The sequence below is a fragment of the Phascolarctos cinereus genome, unplaced genomic scaffold (genome assembly GCF_003287225.1).
Source record: "Phascolarctos cinereus isolate Bilbo 61053 unplaced genomic scaffold, phaCin_HiC Scaffold_726;HRSCAF=1367, whole genome shotgun sequence".
NCBI classification, from domain to species: domain Eukaryota; kingdom Metazoa; phylum Chordata; class Mammalia; order Diprotodontia; family Phascolarctidae; genus Phascolarctos; species Phascolarctos cinereus.
Genome location: NW_027556098.1, coordinates 95481241 through 95490700, shown reverse-complemented (window position 1 = coordinate 95490700; position 9460 = coordinate 95481241). Strand labels below are relative to the sequence as shown.

Below are 9460 nucleotides of genomic sequence, written 5' to 3'. Positions count from 1 at the left end.
CTATGATTCTGTAAATAACATTTTTAAAAAATAGACAGAGATTTAGAAGTAGCATGATTTTTTCTGAGTATACTGACATTCAAATGAAAGTATCAAGCTTGCTTTCAACCACAAAAATATGATTCATGCTTACTGCCAAATAAGTGAATATTTGGCCATCTTTGTGTAACTTAATGGCTTATAATTACTTTAAGATTTTTTTAAGATCTTTAAGATTTTTTAATGACAATGTCATGGCTCTTTCAGGGCATCTAGGTGACACGGTGGATAGAGTACCTGGCCCTGAGTCAGGAAGATTCATCTTCCTGACTTCAAATCTGGCCTCAGACACTTACTAGATGTGTGACCCTGGAGAAGTCACTTAACCCCTTTTGCCTTAGTTTCCTCATCTGTAAAATGAGCTGGAGAAGGAAATGACAAACCACTCCAGTATCTTTGTCAAAACCCCCCCAAAAAAAACCCTAAATGGGGTCACAAAGAGGCAGACAGATTGCTCTTTCATTTAATATCTACTTAGAAGTCTCTTTAGGAACACCTGAATTTGATATGCTTCCAAGTCTCCTCCATTTAGTTCTTCTGTGAGCATCTAGCTAAGAAGTCATAGGTTGATTAAAAGACATAAAAAACAAACTGGTATCCTAGTCCAGTTAGCAAGAAAATTGTAATATACCATAGTCAAGGAGTTCCATTCCTTCCCATTATTCTAGGTCAGTCATACAGTCCCTTCGAAACTCCTCACTCCAGTTAATCATCATACCCCATCCTTCTAGCAGGAAGGAATCTGAGAGGCCATCAGGTGCAACACCTTTATTTTAGTCAAGTGTCTGAATCGTGAACTCCCAATGTGGGTACAGTGTCAGCTGCCTTCTTTCTGGGGACCATCACCTAGGGGTGTGCTGGTAAATGTTTAACAACTGGTTCTCTGAAAAAAAAAAAAAAGGACAAACAACACACTTACGTTTAATTTTTATTGTTTAATCCTCATTGTTAGCAACTTCTCCATTACTTTCTTAAGTCTAGACAATCATCAAAATGATAAAATAAGTTCAAATTTGGAGCATTTTCTGATTCCTAAGGTGTAAATGCTCATTCAGAAAATACTACAATCTAGGGGCTATCCACCCTGACTCTAGCACTAGAGTCTGTCCTCACTTTGTCCTGAATCAAATGCTTTTATTCTGGCTTCTGACAATTGCCGCTACGTATTTGCTATTGGTGAGCATCTTTGAGTGTGATTCTTCAGTTCCCAGATACGCATCAGGAAATTTTTGCTTCCAGCACTGCCTCTGCCCACTGTGTCTGGGTCATGTTCCTTATGGCTGGTATCCAGAAAATCCATCTGTCTTCATAGTTGTCCTGCCCAGAAACCCCCAGTTCCCAACTTTTAAATACATCTACTTTTGGACTCTCTTCCAACAATCAAAAGACAGGAATCCTGAATCCTTCTTGGAACTACTTTAGAATCTCTTCATATCTTCTCTGCATGTGTCCCCTGAATATCTATATCTATTTAGTATGATGTGTTCAACTCCTATAGGAAGTCTTTTTTTTTTTTTGGTGAGGCAATCAGAGTTAAGTAACTTGCCCAGGGTCACACAGCTAGTAAGTGTCATATCAAATATTGGAGGCCACATTTGAACTCAGGTCCTCCTGACTCCAAGGCTGGAGCTTATCCACTGCACTACCTAGCTGCCCTAGGAAGTCTTTCTTGACCTTCCTAGTTGTTAATTCTCTCTCTCTCTCTCTCTCTCTCTCTCTCTCTCTCTCTCTCTCTCTCTCTCTCTGTTTTATATTTATTTATTTATTTATTTATTTTCTGAAGACTGAGGTAAGCTTAGGAATCACCTGAAGCAATCTTGGGGCAGTTAGATGGTGCAGTAGATGGAGTTCTGGGCTCAGAGTCAGGAAGACATCTTTCTGAATTCAAGAAGATACTGTGTGACTCTGAGCAAGTCACTTAACCCTGTTAAGTTAATGGAGTCATGAAGGTGGATAAAATGACCAAACAGTCTCAGGAATAATGTGCTCAGATCACTGCTTTAAGGCTCTAGTTGATTGGTATGAGCATATGTATTTTAGGCATTGAAAATCTAATGTAAAACAGATTTCACCAAAATAAACATCCTTCCATTCCTAGTAACAGTTTTTCTGCACCTGATCTGAGCATGTGAGTCAGACCTAGGAGAGGGCCTCACCTTCTCGCACACAGGTCACATATTATTAAAATGAAAATGATGAATCATTTTAAAATAAAAGAGAGTAAGTGGCTCATAACCCGAAGGAGAGCTGGGAGGCATCATGGTCTAGGAGCAAAAGTATTAAGCTGGGAATGGGAAACCCCAGGTACTAGCTACTGCTCTGCCTTTAACTAGCTAAGGGATCTTGAGCTTGTCATTTGTCCACTGAGTTAACTAGCATTCATTAAGTGCCAGGCTCTGTGCTAAGTACTTCTAATCTCTGTTTCCTCGTCTGCAAAATGAAGAGGTTGAACTAGATCTCTGAGGTCAGCTCTAACTTTCTGTGATTCTCTGACTTTAAGCATACCTCTTGGTAAGTATTTTGGGAGTCTCAGCTTAATATTAATGTAATAGGCATATTCCTGAGGTCTGAATTAATAGTGATGCCCAAATTTTACCTACTAGTTAGAACTGGCTTCTTAAAGAAATGGTGATGAATCACAGCTATATAAATTCAAAATCTTAGGGAAAAGGTTAGTATGAATAATCTTACTTTTATAATGCTGGGTGTGGATTTGGGAAGACTTCGAGGAAGAGTTCAAATCTGGCCTCCTATCCTTACTAGCTGAGTGACCTTGGGCAAGTCACTTAACTTTTTTTTGCCTCAGTTTCCTCACCTGTAAAATGAGCTGGAGAAGATGACAAGCCCCTCTAGTATCTTTGCCAAGAAAATTCCAAAGGTGGTTATGAAGAATTGGACATGATTGAAAACAATTGAATAACAACAACAAAATAGTGTTTCAAGATCAGCAAAGTGCCTTTTCCACAATAATCCTGCATGGTAGGCAGTCGTTACAAATGATATTGTTCCAATTTTATAGGTAAGGAAACTGAGGCTCCCAGAGAAGTAATTTCCCCTCAATTATAGTTAGCAAAAATCAGGGTCCAGATTCAAAGTCAGGGCTTTTAGCTGTAGGTTCTGCAGTCTTTCCACTACCAGACTTCCTGACATCCCCCCTCCCCCCCAAGCATACCCCCACCAGGTGTGGCATTGTATTGTAATGGAAAGAACACTGGATTGATAGGCAGACAGGAGACAGACTATGATCTAGATCCTCCTGTGACCTATCTGTGTGGATCATTCAGGTAATTTACCTGGGTTCAGTTTCTTGATTGGTGAAATGAAGTAATTGGCTTAGGTAAGGTCCCAAATTCTATGATTCTTTATTTTATAACCAAAGAATTCTAGATGTTAGGTACTAGCTTCTTTCTCCTCCTCTCATGCCTTCAGGACTTTGAGACTCATTTGTTTATTTGTGATATTTCATAAAAGGTTATGTGATACACAACCTGCTAAACTTCTGCCACTCTTCGCCTTTTTCCTATGGAATCACATGATGTCTTGGTCTCCTCAAAGGAATTCTTAAACAGGTTAGAGTCAAGTTTTGATTAAACAGTTTTATTCACTTTCATTCGGTGGTGTATAAAACACCACCGAAACATGAGCAGTAAGAACAGGAGCAACTTTTAATACAAATCTTTGTGTATGTGTGTGGTGGCTTTGAAAACATTGTTTAGAGCAACAAGAATGGAGAGGTACATACAGAGGGCATGGTGCTCAGAGAAGAAAGAACAAGACATAGGTCTCCGGAATTCTAAAGACAAGTCTAGGCTAGCAGGACAAAGTGTTCTAAGGGAAGAGGTGTAAGTATAATAGGATTGGATGAAAGTAATTATTATTTTTAAATTTATTTTATTAATTTATTTTGCTTTATCAACAATCACTTCCATAAGCTTTTGAGTTTAAAATTTTTCTCCTCCTTCCTCCCCACTCCCCTCCCCAAGAAGGCACACAATCTGATAGAGGCTATACATTTACATTCCTATTAAACTTATTTTCACATAAGTGATGTTGTAAGTAAAAATTAAAACCAATAGGAGGAACCATCAGAAAGAGGAAACAAAACTCAACAGAAGAGGGAAAAAAAAGATAGCAATTCAACTTCCATAGTTGTTTCTTTGGATGTGGATAGCATTTTCCATCACAAGGCCTCTGGAGATGTCTTAGATCCTTGTATTGCTGAGAAGGGTTAAGTTTATCAATATTAGTCATCTTACAATGTGGCTGTTATTGTGTACAACGTTCTCTTTGTTCTGCTCACTTCACTCAGCATCAGACCATACAAGTCTTTCCAGGTTTTTCTAAAGTCAGCCTGTTCATTTCTTATAGCACAATAGTATTCCATTACATTCATATACCACAACCTGCTCAGCCATTCCCCAACTGATGGGCATGCTCTCAATTTCCAATTCTTTGCCATCACAAAGAGCTGCTATGATTATTTTTTCCATGTAAGTCTATTTCCATAGATCCAGATATCAAAAAGACTAGACTTGGAATAAAAAGACTTATTGAGCCCTTATTCTGACACTTATTAGCAATGAGATTGTCAGTAAGTCACTTACTCTCTCAATATCCTGGTAAAAGGTGTATAATAATATCTATAGTATCTACCTAACAGGTTGTTATGTGTGTTATATAAATGTGCACTCCTATTAATAATAGAGAATAGCTGGTCCCCATTCTTCTTGTGGTGTCTCTACATACCTGAGGACACTCATTAAGATATATTGCAGCCATAATAATGCCAGTTTCTTTAACTTTCCATGAAGGTCAGATTTTCCAATCCTTTAGCTGATTTTTTTAGAGAGGTACAAGAAATTCATATTTTCACAAGCCATTCTCACACTTGCCAGTGTTCTAATGATAATTTATCTCATGTCACAGAGTAGCTCTAGCTTGAAGAAGTGCAATATAAGCTTTGGGGACTGAATTTTATGTTTTTATTAAAATTCTAATTTTCTTATAGACTGATTTCTATTAGACCTTGCCTAATTCCTTTAACACCAAAGGCCATAGCATCTATGGTGTTCAAATAGATGTTTTATTTTTTTTTATTTTTATTTTTTTAGTAAATATCCAAATAAATTGTGCCAACTGGAGTGTAACTATATATTTCACCTTTAGACTTCCAAGATGAAAACCTGTTTTGTGGATAGGCTCAAATGATACAAAAGGGTCTGTTCTGAATGCCCCTCACGCTAGTTTGAACATGTTCATAGTACTCTATGTCAGGCAATTCTACAAGTCTACTTGGTTGAATGGTTCCAACCAAATGGAGGAGCCAAGAAACATGAGAATGAAGTCACATAAAAATTGTAGAAAAAATAAAAATAGAAAAGACTTTAGAAAAAAAATAAAACAAAACACCTAGTCCAATCCCTTATTTAAAAATGCAAAAAGTGAGGCCCAGAATAAGTGACCTTCTTAAGAGCACAAAAATAGCAACATCAGGTTTTGAACCCAGGACTTTTGGCTTCGAATTAATTGCTTTTGCCACTGCTGTACATTGCTTTCCACAAGAACCTGACTATATGTAATGATGAAGTTTTTTTTTTTTGGATTGAATTGGATTTTTAAAAATTTTCAAATTCAACAGTAATAGGGAGAATGTTTATTTTTCCTTCCCCTAAACCCCAAAGGATGAAGATTTCCACATAATGGCATGGCTCAACTGATTTAACACAATGGATGCATAAGTACCCCTATAAAAAGGGGTATAAGCTCTGGACCAATTTTTCTTTTAGTGGCATGATAAATGTACACTCTCTGCACTGTCTTAGATTCAGCAAATCTATTTTGTGCTGTGAAGCTGATAATGCACACAGTCAAATTATGTAAGATCTTGAAAGGCTGTGGACAACTAAGAGATTAACCAAATGATCTTGAATGTGACTTTTCCAGAAAACATCACTGTCCTGGAAACCCAACTTTAAAAACCTCAGCATCAAAGTTAGGGAGGAGGGATCTCTCCTCCATTATGGGTATTTCAAATAAATATCACTCAAGCATTGTCTAACGCTAATGGAAGACCTGAGAGTGAGGGAAAATGGAGCCAGATTCACTTAGCTGAGAAGGCCTTAAGAAATAGGTGCACTTTTCTTAGTTCACAGCCAGATGAGTGGAAAACTAAATGTACTGTTCAGCAGCAAAAATCTGTGCAACATTAAAGAAAGCCGGGAGAAATTGAAAACCCAATTGCTAAAGTCAAGAGATACAAGTCAAGATTGAGACTTGAGTTGTAGTAAAGTGTATGGTTGGAAAGAACAAGCAAATAGGAATGTAAGAAACGTCTTGATATACCCAGGCAGTTTCTCTTGAATTCCGTAAGAAATGGAAGTTGATATAGTTCATTACCTAGAAATAAAATACATTTTAGATCAAGTGAAGCCATTTTTCATAAGGTCACAAAAGCTCACACAGCAAGAAAGCTGCAGAAGAATAGAAAAATATGGGCCCATTCAGATCATTTTAGACTCATTTGCAATTCAGGTAATTTTGGACTCATAGACCAGTGAGTAGTCAAGATTAGATAAAATGATAGAAAAGCCTTCTAATTTGTATTTCAGTCCATAACAGAAATGATATATGCAATGAGAAAAGAACATGATGCACTAGTTCCACAGATCTATTCTGGATTACAAATTGTGATTCAAAGGGCTGAGCATAGTTGACCTTTGGGGTTTTTTTCTTAGTTTGAAAGCACTGGTGACTGATTGCATAATACTGTTGTCTCTAGGTCATTTCTTAAATGCTGCCTAGCATGATTTCATAAAATCACAGAATTTTGGGGTGGAGTGAGAGGAAGGGACCCCAAAGATAATGAAAACTGGCCACCTCCTAAAGCATGAATCCTATATCCAACATTTCTAATGAGTCCTCATCCAGTCTATGCTTATAGACTCCCAGGGATGGGGTCAGTACAGTATAGGTAGCCCATTTCATTTTTGGACAGGTCTAATTATTAGGAAACTTTCATCTACACCAGAGGTTATTAACTTGGAGAACAGGGGTCTGTGTTGAGGGCCAGAGGTGGAGAGTCTAATATGGAATAAGGAATTTGGGTTAGAGCTTGACTCTTTCCTTTTCCTAACCTTAAGGGCTTATTTATTCAGAATATTTGGCTCACCAATTTCCAGTGCCTGGAAGGTGTTAGAATACTCTGCCCCTTGAACCTTGATGGCAAGCAGGTGTGAACAATTAAGGATGCACATAAGGGCTGGGATTAGTCACTTAAGAATCCTGGGAACTCCTGTGGGATGATTGTTAACTTTCTCTATATAACCTGGACCCTCAGAATAATGAACAGCTCAGTCTTTCACTGACCTGCCTGGCCCACGTTCTTCATTGCACACTCCTCCGTTTGATGCAAACTCTTAGTCACAGGCAACAGGTTTGTAGATAGATTTCGGGGGGTCTGTGAATTTAAAAAGATACATTTTTATTTTCTGTAACCTTCGGTTTCTTTTGTCATTTTAAGCAGTTATTTTATTCATTTAAAATATTATTCTGTGGAAATGTCCCATAGTCTTTACCAGATTACCATAAGGGTCCATGACACATGAAAAAGAAAAAGGTTAAGAACCCCTACTCTACGCAGAACTGAAATATGTTATTGTTGTTGTTGATAGATGATAGAAACATTTCAGTAGTGTCCGGATCTTTATGACCCCATTTGGGGTTTTCTTGGCAAATATGCTAGAATGATTTGCCATTTCCTTCTCCAGCTCATTTTCAGATGAGGAAACTGAGGCAAACATAGTTTAGTGACTTGCCCAGGGTCACACAGCTAGTAAGTGTTTGAGGCCCAATTTGAACTCAGAAAGATGAATCTTCCTGACTCCAGATCCAGCACTCTACCCACTCCACCACTTAGCTGCTAGTTTCCAGTAATTTTCACCAAAGAGCCAGGCAGTACATATTTAAAACCTCTTCCAGATGACAGCCCTTCAAATATTTTGAGATGGTTATCATTTCTCTTTTAAATCTTTTCTCCAGGGTAAACTTTCCAGAACCTTTGGTGCTACATGTGCCATGATAACCCCTTGGGGATGTTGTGTGACAGTATTGCTAGACTTACCATATCAGGGGAATTCTATAGCTATAGTTCACCTAGATTTTAGCAAAGAATTTGACAAAATTTGTCATGCTATTCCTTTGGAAAAGATGGAGCAATATGGGCTAGAAGTAGATTTGGAATTGGCTGAATGACCAGGCCTAAAGAATAATTGTTAGTGGTTTAATGCTAACTCGGAAGGAGATTCTCAGTGGCATTTCCTGGAAATTTGTGTTTGGACTTGTGCCATTTAACATTTCATTCAGTGACTTGGATAAAAGGCATAATGCTGTGCTTAGCAGATTTGCAGATGACAGAAACCTGGGAGGGATAGTTCTTGTGCTGGCTGATAGGTAATATTCAAAAAAATTAGAATCTAATAAGATAAAATTAATAGAGATAAATTTACTCTTGGATTTCCCAGTCCTCTTTAACCTTACTGCCTTTCCTTTGAGGTTCATCCCCAATTTTATTTGTGCTTAGATGTTTGCATATATTGTCTCCTTAAGGCCAGGGACTTTTTTTTTTTTTTGCCTTTTCTATCCTTGGTACTTGGTATAGTGGCAGGCACATAATAGGTCCTTAATAAATGCTGGTTGATTGATCTTCACAAGACAGGGGGGATCCTGGCTAGATGCCTCTTTCTCTGAAAAAAAAAAAACAGGCAGAGGGATGGGCTTTAGTGGGCTTCAAAATTATTAGTTAAATGGTCCAGAAAAGTGGGGAAATGTTGAGATGATAGAAACATGTGATTTGAAAGAAATTGATGAATTAAGTAGGTTTAGTGAATCCTTGAAAGATCCTTAGTACTTGTGTGATCTGGGCCAATAACTTAATCTCTTTGAGATAATAGAGTTTCATGTAATTTACGACAAAGCATCAAAAGATTTGAATTTAGAAGGAATCTTTTTGATCTAATCCAACTTTTTAAAAAGAATTTACTTATTAAATAGTAAACTGAACCCACACAATTGAATAACAGAACTATTACAATGGTGTGTTGAAGCTGACTTGAACCTGCTTAGGAGGGACTGTTATTAAATTTTCAGTGTGAGGATTTACACCTGGGAAATCAACAAACATGACAAATCAGGGCTTGATTCATTGTTTTGTTGATTGTCGGGACAAGGAGTCAGCAAAATTATGGCCTGCTGGCCAAATCCAGACTGCTTGATTTTGTGAGACCAGATAGCTAAGAATGGTTTTTACATTTATAAATAAAGTTTTATTGTATTAAAAAAAGGAAAAACCATTCTTAGCTTGGTTGATATAAAAACTAGGCAGCAGGTAAGATTTGACCCATGAATCTAGCTTGCTGACCCTTCA

General features: G+C 37.6%; 1 long non-coding RNA gene across 2 annotated transcripts in view; it reads right to left on the bottom strand.

Moving 5' to 3' along the window:
* Positions 1–247: 247 nt before the first annotated feature.
* The window catches only part of LOC144454316 (uncharacterized), a 97299-nt gene continuing 88086 nt past the window's right edge, over positions 248–9460 (bottom strand). The window contains exons 3-4 of one of the 2 annotated variants that reach the window (XR_013482698.1): positions 7405–7495; positions 248–922 (exon numbers count right to left, since the gene is read on the bottom strand). This is a non-coding gene — a long non-coding RNA (uncharacterized LOC144454316). Of the gene's footprint in view, positions 923–3314; positions 6436–7404; positions 7496–9460 lie in introns of those variants that run through there. The other variant, XR_013482699.1, reaches the window with a different exon arrangement.